This window comes from Uloborus diversus, chromosome 8 (assembly GCF_026930045.1).
Source record: "Uloborus diversus isolate 005 chromosome 8, Udiv.v.3.1, whole genome shotgun sequence".
NCBI classification, from domain to species: domain Eukaryota; kingdom Metazoa; phylum Arthropoda; class Arachnida; order Araneae; family Uloboridae; genus Uloborus; species Uloborus diversus.
This window is the reverse complement of record NC_072738.1, coordinates 97809900-97825428: the sequence shown is the minus strand read 5'-3', so window position 1 is coordinate 97825428 and position 15529 is coordinate 97809900.

The following is a 15529-nucleotide window of genomic DNA, read 5'->3' as shown; positions in this document are numbered from 1 at the left end:
TAAAGTCAGCAACCTTTCTGAAAATAACTTTGAAACTTTATGAAGAAGTGAGAAAGCTCTCCTGTTAAAGCCGTTCATGTCTCTAGTACCTTCTAGAAAAAATAAGTGGGTTTAGAGTTATTGATTAGAACCTTCCTGATTTACCAAGAAGACTCCAAAAAAAAAAAAAAAAAAAAAAAAAATCAACGCGACCACGGACAAAGCTATGCAAGAAGGAACCAAGCATATCTCTTGCCTACAATTCCTGCCTCGTGAAGCTGTAGCTATCCATTCATTGAATTGTGTCGCTCTCATCAGGAGCTTAGTCAATCTGAACAGACCATAAGCAACCTTTGGCCGATACACTTAACAAACACGTTCATTCAATCTTGAAACTGGTCGCTAAAATATTTTCTAGAAGAGTGAAAAGTCTGCACGCGTGCAGCTTGTAGCGATTCATGAAACTTTTTTGTGAAGATACTTGTTTTTACGGGGAAATAGGTGAAAACGTGTGAAATCCCGAGACGTTCCACGGAAATAACCAGTAACGTTTCGGAATGTTTTTACAGTGCATTCATTGGCAGTGATTTAGAAAAGGCATTTTAAAAGGCTGTAAATATTTAAATTTCGTTTACTTTAACCTTATAACTATTAATTGATTTATAATATCAGGTCAAAAGCAAAAATAAATAAATAAATAAATAAATAAATAAAATGACCAAATATTTAACAAATGATGAGTGTTCAGGAAAGTTTTTATTTGCTAACTTATGTACGTGTATTTGAACGGAAGAAAGAAGGCGGTTTGTAGAAGGTTTGTATTAGTCAGTTGATATACTGGCATATCCATCTGCTCCTTCATCTCGAAAGATATTTCCTTATCTCTCTTTACATAATTAACTCCCTCAGAAAACATGTTCAAAAAATATCAAACGGCTCTTACATTTACTCAGAGGAGTATACATTCAGATTTTTTCTGGGGTACAATCGTCCCTCGTATACACACTACTTCTACAACACGGTTTCGATATTACACGGTACCAAATTTACGATTATTATAACACGGTTTCGATATTACACGGTACCTGTAATAAGTTTTTACTTTGTTTTTATGAAACATTTACGAAAAATTGTGTCTTCAGCTCTTTGCCCGTATAACACTCACTTTTAACTTTTAAATACATACTTTATTTTTCTCATCAGTGTTCTAAAAGCAAAGGGATGAAAATTACTTTGTTTCCAATGCATATTGTAAGAAAATAACATTAGAATTAAACATAAGCTAAATTTGGCAAACGATAAATAAAAAATGGAGTCGAAACAAAATATGAAGTAAAATAAGTAGAATAATCCTTATATATTATTTCTGTAGCCTGTTTTTGGTTTCTACGCCAGATTTTCCTCAATTCTTGATCGATTTCTTTGATTTACGCCTTATTTTAAAGCTTATGGTGCTGGCTACTGACGAAAAATAGACCCACGGTCTAAAAATTGTGTTTTTCAGCCGAAAAAACCTGTTTTAAAGAACCAGAATGAGGTTTTCAGTTAAACTTATAACTTTAATTTGTGCTATGACCGACAGAGCTGACTAGCTTGATCGGCAGAGCATTCTCTTCGTAACCAGGAGAATGCGTGTTCGGGCCCACGTCCGGACAATCTGCATCAAAAAATTAGAAAAATATCGCGCATTACATGAACAATGAATGATAAATATGAGGGAACACAAGAGGTAGAAACGCTTCTAGCTGTTATGAAAACTTGATGCAACACGGAGCTAAATTAATATCCAATTGTGAGGATTTTTTTTTTTTTTTTAAAGCTTTGGCTCCGGGAAGGAAATTAAAGCATAATGTAAGAGAAAATACAAGTATCAGGTTTAAGATTTCAGACTACATTTTAATTGTTTTTTGTTCAGTAAAATATAAGAAATTGTATGTTGAAATATAGGTTCTTCTAATGAGTTTTTGACTCTTTGTACAAATAAAAAAAATACTACCTCAATTTAAAGGGTATTATATATATATATATTTCTTCTTTTTGCAAAAAAAAACAAATAGCGTATCACATTTTTACTACATTTGAAAAGCTACGCTTAAAAAAGAACTTAGTTCAAATTATTTTGTATTTTAACCGTGCTGTTAAATGATGAACACGTGCTGCCATCTAAGTCATAACGGTTCAAGCAGCCTGCGATAACAAATTGTAAAAAAAAAAATAAATAAATAAATAAAATAAAAAAACTTCTCGGGAAGAAAAAAAATTTAAAATTACCTGTGTTTTTTTTTTTTTTTCGGTAGAGCGTTCGGCTATAAACTGTATGCACTTCGGGCCAGTTCGGACTGTCTGACATAATAGCAAATTTACAGTAACATTACGCATTACATGTACTCATAACATACAACAGATAACACATGTAATAAAATGAATTGCTGTGGGAATGCTATTTGGTGTTTCGACTCCTTTATGCAGGCTACAGTTATCATTCAGATAAGTTGACTGCTAATCGAAGGGTGTTCTTCCCTTTATTTCTTTAAGCTTTGACTTCGTCCAGACCACTGAGCATAATGTAAGCATAAAAAAAGAATTAGATATGCCTCAAGGGAATCCTTTTTGTGCAGAAAAACATTTTCATTGTATGCTGAAATGTAGATTTTTCTAATAGCAGTGTTCGAACTTTTGTACAAATGAAAAAATACTATGCCAAATTAAAACTACAAGTTTCAACCAGTAAATCTTTAATTATTTATTCTAATGCGATATAAAACATTAAAATTATTATCAACTTCACTAGTAAGAAATCATTTTCTACTCCTCTGCTTTCGGCTGAAAAAAAAAAAAACATTTTTTCTACGTTCGAAAAATTACACTTAAAAAACGGACTCAGTTCAACTGGTTTTGGTTTTGAATTTTAAGTGTTCGATTAAAAGAAAAACAAGTGCGGGCTTTTAAGCCGTACAGGTTAAAGAAGCCTGCTATGGGAAAATGTTGAATATTCAAAAATAAAAACAGTTATTTTTTCAACCGAAATTATTACTTCTCTAGAATGTTTTTTTCAATCGCTACGTGAGATCTTCTTCATTCTTTAATCAAATTCCATGTTTTACGAATAATTTTAAATCGTATCATGCTGGCTAATGACAAAGCATAGACGCATAATCTTATTATTTTTTTCGGCGAAAAACTTTTTTACTGTGTTTTATTACGCATTACTTCAATGAATAGCATTCGAAAAGGAAGGCGTTCTCTTCGTAACTAGGAGATTACGTGTTCGGGCCCACGTCCGGACAATCTGCAACAAAAAAATTAGAGAAATATCGCGCATTACATGAACACTGAATTAAATGAATAACAACTATGAGGGAATAGAATAAATGAGAAGGTAATGCTCCTTGCTGATATGAAAACATTCAGTGATTTTGTGCTAAATTACTTCGAAATTACACGTGTTATTTTTTTTTTTTTTTTTTTTGAAGCTTTGGCTCTGGAAAGAAAATTAAAGCATAATGTAAGCGAAAATATAAGTAACAGGTTTAAGATTTCAGACTACAATAGAACTGTTTTTTGTTCAGAAAAAAAATAATGAATCGTATATTGAAATATATATTCTTCTAATGAGTTTTTGACTCTTTGTACAAATAAATAAAATACTACCTCAATTTGAAGGGTAAAATATATATTTTTTCTTCTTTTTGCTAAAAAACAAATAGCTTATCACATTTTTACTACATTCGAAAAGCTACGCTTAAAAAAGAGCGTATTTCAATTTATTTTGTATTTTAACCGTGCTGTTAAATGATGAACACGTGCTGTCATCTAAGTTATAACAGTTTAAGCAGCCTGCGATAACAAATTGTAAAAATTTTCAAAAATAAAAACATTTTTCTTCAATATCTTATCTTATATATTAATCCCCTCTCATTTTAAAACTTATCAGGCTGTCCAATGACGAAAAAAAAGACTTGCGGTCGAAAATTCAAGTTTTCGAAATCGCCTCTTGCTGCTGCCTGTAGTTCTTATGCAATTTTTAAAGCAAAGTTCTAATGCAGTTTTCCATTTTTTACGTCGCTTTCGGCAAAAAAAAAAAAAAAAAAAAAAAAATAGCCTTTGTGTGTGTTCATATTTTAATAAAGCTTAACAGCACTGGACTTAGTTGTTCGGTTTAATTGATAAGTTTTTTTCGGTAGAGCGTTCGGCTATAAACTATCTGAACTTCGGGCAAGCTTGGGCTGTCCGACATTATATCAAATTTATATTAGTATTACGCATTACATGTGCTCATAACATACACACCTAATAAAATAAATGCAGTGGGAATGCTACTTGGTGTTTCGACTCCTTTATGCAGGCTACAGTTATCATTCGGATAAGTTGATTGTTAATCGAGCTGTGTTCTTTGACTACATCCAGACCACTCAACATAATGTAAGCATAAAAAAGTATTAGATTTACCTAAAGAAATCCTTTTTGTGCAGAAAAACATTTTTATTGTATGCTAAAATGTAGATGTTTCTAATAGCAGTGTTCGACCTTTTGTACAAATGAAAAAATACTGCGCCCGATTAAAACTACGAGTTTCACCCAGTAAACCTTTAATTTTTTATTCGCGCGAATACGATATAAAGCATTAAAAGTATTATCAACTTCATTAGCAAGAAATTATTTTCTACTACTCTGCTTTCTGCTGAAAAAAAATACATTTTGTCTACGTTCGAAAAATTACACTTAAGAACGGACTCAGTTCAACTATTTTTGGTTTTGAATTTTAAGTGTTCGATTAAAAGAGAAACATGTGAGGGCATTTAAGCCGTAACGGTTAAAGCAACCTTCTATGTGAAATAGTTCTATATTCAAAGGTAAAAACACTTATTTTCAATCAAATTTATTACTTCTCTAGAATGTTTGTTTCAATCGCTACGTGAGATCTTCGTCATTCTTTAATCAAATTCCATGCTTTGCGAATAATTTTAAATCGTATCATGCTGGTTAATGACAAAACACAGATGCATGATCTTATTATTATTATTTTTTTTGGCAAAAAGCTTTTTTGCTGTTTTTTACTACGCATTCCTTCAATGAATAGCTTTCGAAAAGGAAGGCGCAATTGCTAGGTTTGTTGGGGTGTCGGGCTGTTAGTCAGAATGACGCCAATTCGAATACGTGCCAATAAATATCTCTTTAATGTTTCTTTTTTTCCCGTCAGATGCTGACATGTGCAGGACTATATTTGCCACAACCTGTTTTTTCACATGCACAATTATTGCTTTTTCACGAGTCACCACTCAGCCACACTTTTAATGACATTTATGTTTGCATTGAAAATATGTACGATTAAAAGGGGAGCTATGATCAAATTATCACAACGTTGTATTTAACGAGGTTTTGTTACTGATGTCTTTAAATTACATGCCTTCTCTTCTGCGCTTACTTTTTTTTCGGTTCTTCTTCATAATGTTCTTCCTTTGAAATTCTTAAAGAGCGAAATGCCTTATGAAACGATTTGAAGCACAGTGCGGAGTTCCGCACGGGTCGACTAGTACTTATATATTATTTCTGTAGCCTGTTTTTGGTTTCTACGCAAGATCTTCCTCAATTCTTGATCGATTTCTTTGATTTACCGCTTATTTTAAAGCTTATCATACATGCTACTGACGAAAAATAGACCCACGGTCTAAAAATTGTTTTTTCAGTCAAAAAAAAATGTTTTAAAGAAGCCGAATGAGGTTTTCGGTTAAATTGATAACTTTAACTTGCACTGTGCCCGACAGAGCTGAATAGCTTGATCGGCAGAGCGTTCGACTGGTAACCAGGAGAATGAGTGTTCGGGCCCATGTCCGGACAATCTGCATCAATAAATTGGAGAATTATCGCGCATCACATGGACACTTAATAACAATGAATGACAAATATGAGAAAATATAATAAATGCGATGGAAACGCTCCTTGCTGTTATGAAAACTTGATGCAACGTGCAGATAAATTGATTCTTAATTGTAAGGGGTTTTTTTTTAAATAGCTTTGGCTCCGGTAAGAAAATTAAAGCATAATGTAAGCGAAAATATAAATACCAGATTTAAGATTTCAGACTACAATGGAATTGTTTTTTGTTCAGAAAAAATAATATATCGTAATTTGAAAGATAGATTCTTCTAATGAGTTTTTGTCTCTTTGTACAAATTTAAAAAAAAAAATACTTCCTCAATTTGAAGGGTAAAATATATAATTTTTCTTCTTTTTGCAAAAAAAAAAAAAAAAGCCTATCACATTTTTACTACATTCGAAAAGCTGCGCTTAAAAAAAAACATTAGTTCAAATTATTTTGTATTTTAACCGAGCTGTTAAATGAGGAAGAAGTGCTGCCATCTAAGCCACAACGGTTCAAGCAGCTTGCGATAAAAAATTGTAAAAAATTTTCAGAAATAAAAACATTTCTCTTCAATATCTTATCTTATATATTATTTCTGTGGATTATTTTTCTGTGAGTATGCGAGATCTTTCTTATCTCTTGAAGAAATACCCTTCTCATTTTAAAAACTTATCAGGCCGACTAATGACGAAAAATTAGACTTAAGGTCTAAAAATTAAGCTTTCGGAAACGCTTCTTGCTGTTGGAAAACCTTGATGCAGCCTGTAGTTCTTATGCAATTTTTTTTAAAGCAAAGTTCTAATACAATTTTCCAATTTTTTGGAAAATTGTATCAATCAAATTTACTTTTTTCAATCGAATTAATTACTTCTCTAGACTGTTTGTTTCAATCGCTCACGTGAGATATTCCTCATTCTTTAATCAAATTCCGATGTTTTACGAATAATATTAAATCGTTTCATGTTGGCTAATAACAAAACAGACGCATGATATATATTATATATATATATATATATATAATATATATATATATATAGTATATATATATATATATAGTATATATATATATATATATATATATATATATATATATATATATATATAATATATATATATATATATATATATATATATAATATATATATATATATATATATATATATATATATATATATATATATATATTGGCAAAAAGCCTTTTTTGCTGTTTTTTATTGCGCATTCCTTCAATGAATAGCATTCGAAAAAGAAGGCGTAATTGCTATGTTTGTTGGAGTGTCGTACTGTTAATCATAATGGCGCCTTTTCGAATCCGTGCCAATAAATATCTCTTTAATGTTTCTCTTTTTTTTTCTGTCATATGCTCACATGGGCAGGACTGTATTTGCCACAACCTGTTTTTTCACATACAAAACTACTTCTTTTTCATGAGTCACTCAGCCACTTTTAATGATATTTATGTTTGCATTGAAAATACGTACAAACAAAACATGAGCAATGATCACATTATCACAACGTTGTATTTAACGAGGTTTTGTTACTGATGTCTTCAAATTACACGCCTTCTCCTGTGCTCTTACTTTTTTCGGTTCTTCTTCATAATGTTCTTTCTTTGAAATGTTTAAAGAGCGAAATGCCTTATAAAACGATTCCAAACACTGTGCGGAGTTCCGCACGGGTCGACTAGTGCTATTTATTTTATTTTATATTTTAGTTTGTTGTTGTTGTTCAGACGGTCTTCATTGCTATATTAAAGCTCAGATTTTTTTTCTTATAGAATGCGTCTTCTTCTTAGTAAAGAGAGTTTATAAATTTTTTTCTTGTTGTGCACAACAGTTTTAATTTGAGATATGTAAAATAATTAAGTTTTATTGTTTATAACAACTCTTATTTTTAAATCAGTGGGTCTTTGTATTTTCTTGTAGCCAGTTTTTCTTTGTATATTCTATTGAGTCGAAATTTCAGCAATTATAAAATTTGCACCTTATGACTAAGTTTCGATATAACACGTTACATATTCCTTGATTTATGTTATTTCAAGTTCTCGTATAACACGGTTTAGATATAACACGGAACACAGTTTCGATACAACAGGGTACACATTGACATGATTTATGATATGCACATTATTAATAAGGTTACAAAATAAGTTTAAAAAAAGTATATATATATAAAAGTCTCGTATAACACGGTTTCGATGTTACACGAAGCGAATTAACCGTTTTATACGAGAGATACCTGTATTGTGTAAATATTAAGAAAACTAATAAATACACAATGATTGAATCATCTGTTTTTAAGACTTCTGCAAAACACTATTTAAGAAACCAAGATTATTTACCATAAACAAGTTTCTAGAAAAAAAAAGTCATAGAGACTTCCTCTCAGGAATTAAAATGCAATGATCTTGGAAATAAAGCTCGTGATCCGTCTTGGTAATTGGGTTAATCCGGACAGATTCTGCTGGGATCGAAAGATTGATGATAGTGTGCTTCCGAAAGTTAACTTCTTTCTGAGGCATTGGTTACATAAGTGACCACAGTTTGTCCCTTTTTGGCTTTTTGTACAGAATAAAGGAAAAGATTAAAGAAAAACAGTTGCAGTAAATACATGGAAGATTGTTTTTCAATGCAGAGCATTATTTTTTAGGTTATAAGCGCAGCCTTTTTTCTTTCAAAAAATTAAAGCAGTTGACTTTTTTTTTCTCTCAAAAATGCTTATGTAAAGTATTTTATTTATTTACAGCAATTTACTTATAAGATACGAAAAATATTTACTTCTTATTACAAACACAAAATCACAATAGCAAGTCCATCAATCGGGTTCAGTTCATTGCAGTTTCAAACTGTAGAGTATAATGTAACACATCGATCAATCAAACTTTGCCATAAATGTTATTTCAATTTTTATTAGTACCCTTCAATTAAAAAAATAAAAAATATATTTAGAATCTACCTGATTTTTTAATGCTGATTCGTTAATTTTTAGTGTTGCTGGTTTGTTGTCTGAGTCGTTGATTTTTAGTTAAAAGGCATTGAAACACTCCTGTAGATGTTTGTGTTAACAATTTTTTAATTGCGTATAAAACACTCTTTAGATGACCGAAACTAATTTTAAAAAATGTTTTTTCAATTTTTTACTTCGAACCTTGATTGAAAGAAATCCGTCTTTAAACTCTTGATTTATATATTTTCTTTAGTTAATTCCCTTCTTTTAAACAATTAAAAATGGAACAAAAGATTGTCGAAATTAAGAAACATGAGTTGGGAATGAGGTGCTTGCCTGGAATCTTTTGAACAAAATAATAGAAAAAAAGAATGTTCCAATCAGGAAATTCTCCCTAAAGTTAATGTGTGTGTGTGGGGGGGGGGGGGATAAGACAGATGCAGATTTCCCATAAATCACCAAATGCGACAAGAAGGGAAGAGAGCTAAAGACACATATGGTGGTCTACTTTAAAAACACTAAAGCGAAAAAAAGAACTAGACAGAAAAGTTAGACATGTAAAGTGGCGCGAGGGTCTTACGTTTATTTTAAAGTTTTTTTTCTGACTGCATTCTTTGAATAATTACGTTAATTTTAACTCTTTTTCTTTTACTACTTATTTAAAGTATTGGGTATCCTCCCTCCCCCCCCAAAAAAAAACAACAACATGTGTTCAGGTTTTAACTTTTATCCAAAATAGAAAGATTGGAAAAAGCTACTCTCTATTTTCAGTCCCACGTGGAGCTCTACGACTCATAAACAAGAATATATATTTAAATTGACATCCTCCGAGGAGAAAGCACACAGTCTCGCACTAGCAATTAATCCAGACAATCCAAAAATTAAAAGCATTGACCTAAATATTTCCTTCTGAGTCTATGAGAAAGATTTCTACCAAACAAAAGTTTACAACGTTGTAAAATTTAAACGAAGGCTCAATGGTGTTATACAAACTGCGGATCTCTGCTTGTGGATATAAAAGACTCCAGAATGGAATTAGAATATGCCTTTTACATTATTCATACTACGAAAGCATATCCCAAAAAACTTCCCTAAGCCGGTTTAGAAGATTGAGTTGTTACAAATCTGTATTTTTTCCGGAATTATCTCTCTCTTTAAACAAAAATTCAAATTGGAGGTGGTGAAGAAAACAATTCGAAAATACTTATAGTTAAAGTAAAACGCGTGAAAAATTTAAACGAAGGTAGATTTTAATTGAAATGTTTTTCTTAGTCATGCTGTATAGCATCACCTACTAGGGTTTCTAGTATACCATCTCTTACACTAGATTAGATGAGTTTTTTTTTCTATTATTTGCACTACGCACAGTGGAGTAGATGAAAGATTGTGTAAAGCAGAGATTCGGAGAGCTGAACAGAAACAAACAAATTTAATACCAAACATGGGGACTTTTCACTCTTGTAGAAAATATTTTTAGCAACCAGTTTAAAGATTGAATGAACGTGTTTATTAAGTGTATCGGCCATAGGGTGCTTATGGTCTGTCCAGATTGACTAGGCTCCCGAAGAGAGCGAAACAATTCAATGGATAGTTACAGCTTCACGAGGCAGGAATTGCGGGCAAGAGATATGCTTGGTTCCTTCTTGCATAGCTTTGTCCGTGGTCGCTCTTATCTTTTTTTGGAGTCTTCTTGGTAAATCAGGAAGGTTCTAATCAATAACTCTAAACCTATTTATTTTTTCTAGAAGGTACTAGAGACATGAATGGCTTTAACAGGAGAGCTTTCGCACTTCTTCGGAAAGTTTCAAAGTTAATTTCAGAAAGGTTGCTGACTTTAAGCGGAAAACGTTCCTGAATTTTCCAAGATATGTTACTAGAAGAAATTGGGCACATCAGCTGCCTGTTATTTTCCAGGAACGTTTCTGAATCGTTTTTACAGTGCAAGACTGGCTCTTTATATAGTGTAGATGGTGAGTTTTCAACATCCAATGAACTGTAACCGAACAGCAATAAGCTTTCCCCTAAGTCCAATGGTGTATAAATAAAGAGTTTTTGCGAACTCCGTAGACAGCTGCAAATGTCTCTTCTTATAAGGAGTAGGCTCAGTTCATGCTTCATTGTAAATACGATTCAGAAACGTTTCTGGAAAATAATAGGCAGCTGATGTTTCCAGTTTCTACAAGTAACATATCTTGTAAAAAACAGAAATGTGCTCCGCTAAAATTCAGTAATCTTCCTGAAGTTATTCTGGAATCTTTCTTAAGGATTCAGTAATATCGACGGTTAAAGCCAATGGTGTCTGCAGAACCTTCATGGAAAACTTAGGTAAGTTTAATATAACAGCGTGTCACCTTCCTGCTTTGCCAAGTAAGCTCCAAAAACATTATTGCGATCATGCCGAAAGCAGAATCGCAAGCAAGTATCATGAATCTAACTCCTCTGCAATTCTTGAAAAGCTATGGAGTCCAGAGAGAAATTTGCTCTCATTGGGAGTTTAGTTAATCTGTGACGCCTCGTAATCGTGCTGAAGCCGATACACTTATTAAATACGCTCAGTTGATATTTATAATTGGAGCAAAAAATATTTTTCACAACAGTGAGAAATCTGCATTCGTACATCTTGTAGCAATTCAGGAGACTTTTTTTTTTCTTTTTAAATATATTTGATTTTCTCATGAAGTGAATAAAAACCTGTGAAATTCCGAAACGTTACATGGAAATACTCAGTAACGTTTCGGATTTTTTAAAAGTGTTTTAAACAAAAAGAAAGCGATTACTTTCACTAGTATTCGTTTATCTTATCAAAATAGATGAAATGGGAAATTATCTCTGATTTATTTGATCCTCATTGTTTATCCTGAAACCAAGAGTGTCAAAAACTTGCATTGGACATGCAAAAGGACTATAGCTTTTGCCACCAACGCTGTGCATCATCTAAAAGAATTCCTTAATTACCTCAACTCCCCGGGACTTATCCTAATGATTTTAAAAATTATGGCAATATCCCAATCATTTTATTGCGCTACTTTAATTTGTCTAAAATATGCATTGGAACTCATCTCCAATTAAAATCAGTACGGAATAAAATGATTTCGACTTAGAGTGTTTTCTTACATAACCTGCAGTAAATCAGTTGTCTCATATTCCTTGCAACCTTATGGTCCTTGCATATTTCCTTTTTCAATTTAAGTAATTACAGCTTTCAATGAAAAATTCTTATGAAAGTTACATTTGGGAAGATTATATTGCTCAGTGTTAATTATGCGTTGGTATCTCTTAATCAGGAAATGAGGTAAATCAATTTGCTTCAAACCTCATAAAAACGAAACAAGAAGTTAAATTTTAATTTAAAAGTACATGCTTAATAATTTTTAAAGATAGATCGCTTTTAACCCGAGCAAGGTCGGGACGTGTCGCTAGTATTAGTAAGTTTAGTGTAGTGTTTCCATCACATGACTACGAAAGAAAAAAGTTCACTTTTCCCATTCCATTCTGTTTAAAACTGGTTTAAAGTTAAGGATATACCTTTTCTCAGTTTCCAGTAGTTAATCGTATACTCTAAGTTTCTTTCATGAAACTTCTAGAAAGTATCAAACAGTGACGTAAAAGTGATCATCTATACTAGTATTATAAAGAGAGAGAGCGCGGATTTTTGTGTGTTTATATGTTCGACTGAATCTACGGAACCACTGCACCTGTTTGAAAAATTCTTTCGCTATGTGAAAGGTGCATTCTTACTGAGTTACATAGCCTATATATTATGCATATGTCTTTATACTACTTTTTAAAACTAATACGTTCTCTTCGCTACCAGTTCATGTTTCATACTGTTTTGTTCTTATATACGAAAAAACGAACCGCCGATTACTCTGTAACCGCAGTGACAAAGTGGTTAAAGGTTCTCCTTTCAACTGAAAGCTGAGGGAAGGGCGAATGTGAAAGATAAAAATATCGGGATGCCAGCAGGATAACCGCCGGAGCCTTTTCCTGTATTTGAGGCTGCAGACGATCGGGTTTCTCGCATTATCTTAGCCTAGGATATTGGAAAATGGTTAAAGTTACATAACGTTTAAGCTTCAAAATTTAATAAAATAAAATATGCCTGCGATTCGCTTCGGGAAAATAAGTTTTCGAATTTATAAGTAGTGTAGATAGATGATAGTAATTCATGTTTCTGGAATTTCTAATTATGCATGCATTCAATTAAGTGCATTTAGTTTAGAGAATTATTAAATGAAAGAGTAATTGCACCGCATTTTCAAAGAGTTAAAACAACAACGAACAAAGAACAGGGGATCGGAAAGAATTTGACGAAGAAGAGGAAAAAATAGATAAAAATTATTTGTGGAACTATTCTTCATGATGACGGTATTTAAGCATAATAAAATGATATAGCTCACAAATACCCTATCAGAAGAAAATTGAAAACGATGGAAACGAGTACAACATTTAAAAGGCATTCCGAGCTTGAAAAAGACTCACCTCCTAATAGAATACACAACATTCAGTCTAATAGCTAATCTGAATTCGGTCACATGAGAATTCATTTGAAATATTTTCGTGGTCCTACATATTTACAAAGTCTATTAACAGTTAAAGATTCTGACAACCTATCAAGCAGCATATAAAGAATTCGGTCTTATAGACTGCGACATATCTTGGAAAATAACCTTAATTCATACATGTGATTTCCTGACTCCGATCCTAAACTCAGATGATTTTTTACAACTATTTTTACTTTTATTTCAACTTTTAAACCCTATTGCTTCATTGCAAACATTTAAAAAAGATTTCTTTGACGACATATTGCAAGGAGAGCGTCAGCAGAAATACTTTGATTGTCGTTCAATGTCAAGCGATATGAAAATTAAAGTCAAAATTTTTGAATGAAGCAGACACTCAACAGGGAACTTATGTTTGCCACCGCCGCAGAGAATCAACGAAAAAATTAGATTGAAACATAATTGGTACATGAAAACCAGAAATGCAAATTACGTTTTCTCGACACACCCGGTGAAACTGGAAAACGCAATAAATGCAGATCAGTTGGCTCATATTCCTAGCATCCCCATGGTCTCCGTATGTTTTCTTTTACGATTTAAGCGATTACAATATCCATTGAAAATTTATTGTTCCATTACCATCATCAAACGTACAATATTATATTATACCACAATACTATACTATAATGCAACATTACATACGGGATGAGTGTATTGTTCAGTGAGAATTATATGTTGGTTTCTCTTGATCTGAAAACGAGATGAATTTAATTTGTTTCAAACCTTATAAAAGTGAAAGAAAAAAATATCGCTTATGATAAATTTTCAATTTAAATAGAAATTTCATAATATTTTTTTAAACATATACAGTTTTTTAACACGAACGAGGTTGGAACGGGCTTCTAGTATGATATAATAAAAACACATTGATAAAAGAATGTGGATAACAAATGATATTATCGGAAAAACACTTCTCAGTGATGACCAAATGTCCAGAAAACGAGCTTGATCAGTTAATACTATCTTTAAGACAATTAAGATATATTGAAGCAAAAAATGGCTGTTGCTATTTAAGGAGAGGAATGTTTCTTTTCTAAACGGATGACCAGTTTTTCAATAATTCACTTAAAATTTGACTTTTCGGACACAGAAATACCTGAACGACCAATTAAAGAATTAGACGAATTCAGTGAAAGGAACAAGCAGAGGTTTTGAGCGAGCAGGTATCTGTGTAAAAATGTATCTTTACTGCAAAAATGAATCACCGCGTCAAAGGCACAGTCGTTGCATTTAAAACAATTATATATATAAATTTAACACCAAATACACTGTAAAAAAAATTCCGAAACGTTACTGAGTATTTCCATGTAACGTTTGAGGATTTCAATGGTTTTTATCCACTTCCTGGAAATATCAAGTATCATTGTCAAAAGTTTCCTTGATTGTTACAAGTTGTCCGAATGCAGACTTCTCTCTGTTGCAAAAATTATTTTTAGCTCCCAGTTCAAAAAAAAAGCAGGGAGTATTTATAAGGTGTTTCGGCTTTTGTTCGATTACAGCCAGTCCATGCTGATTAAACTCCCAAAGGGAACGAATAAGTATGGACTTCGTAGCTATGCAAGAATTGCCATCGAGATGCTTTATACGTACTTGCAATTCTGGCTTCTCTTTGGCCGTGGCTGTAATACAAACTTTTGACGACTCTGATGTTCCAGAGATACGACTGGCTTTAAACGAGAATATTTCTGGATTTTTTAGGAAGGTAACTGAATTTCAGCGGAAAACGTTCTTGGTTTTTGTGAGATATGTTACTGGCAGAAATTGGGCATATCAGCTGCCTATTATTTTCCAGGAACGTTTCTGAATCGTTTTTACAGTGTAGAACCACCAAATTTAGAAAAACTGTTTATTTTGCAATTGAAAATGAAATAAAAAACACACATCATTTGAGGCGCTGGGTATCTTTGTGTCGTCTGCGTTTGGACATTTAAGTAAATTTTCCAACAGCAGGTTCGAGAATCATGGCATTCCATCTTAATTACTATGCCCTTTACCAGATTATAATGCGGGTCCCCTTTAAATTTTGTTAAGTTTTGAAATATAAATATCAAAATAAGTTTTAATCGCACTGTTTTTTACTGGCCCCTTCTTTATCAGGGGAGCATCATAGCTTATGTAACCACAAGCCCGCATGTAGAGAGACATGTTCGGAAACACTGCACTGTAAAAAAGATTCAGA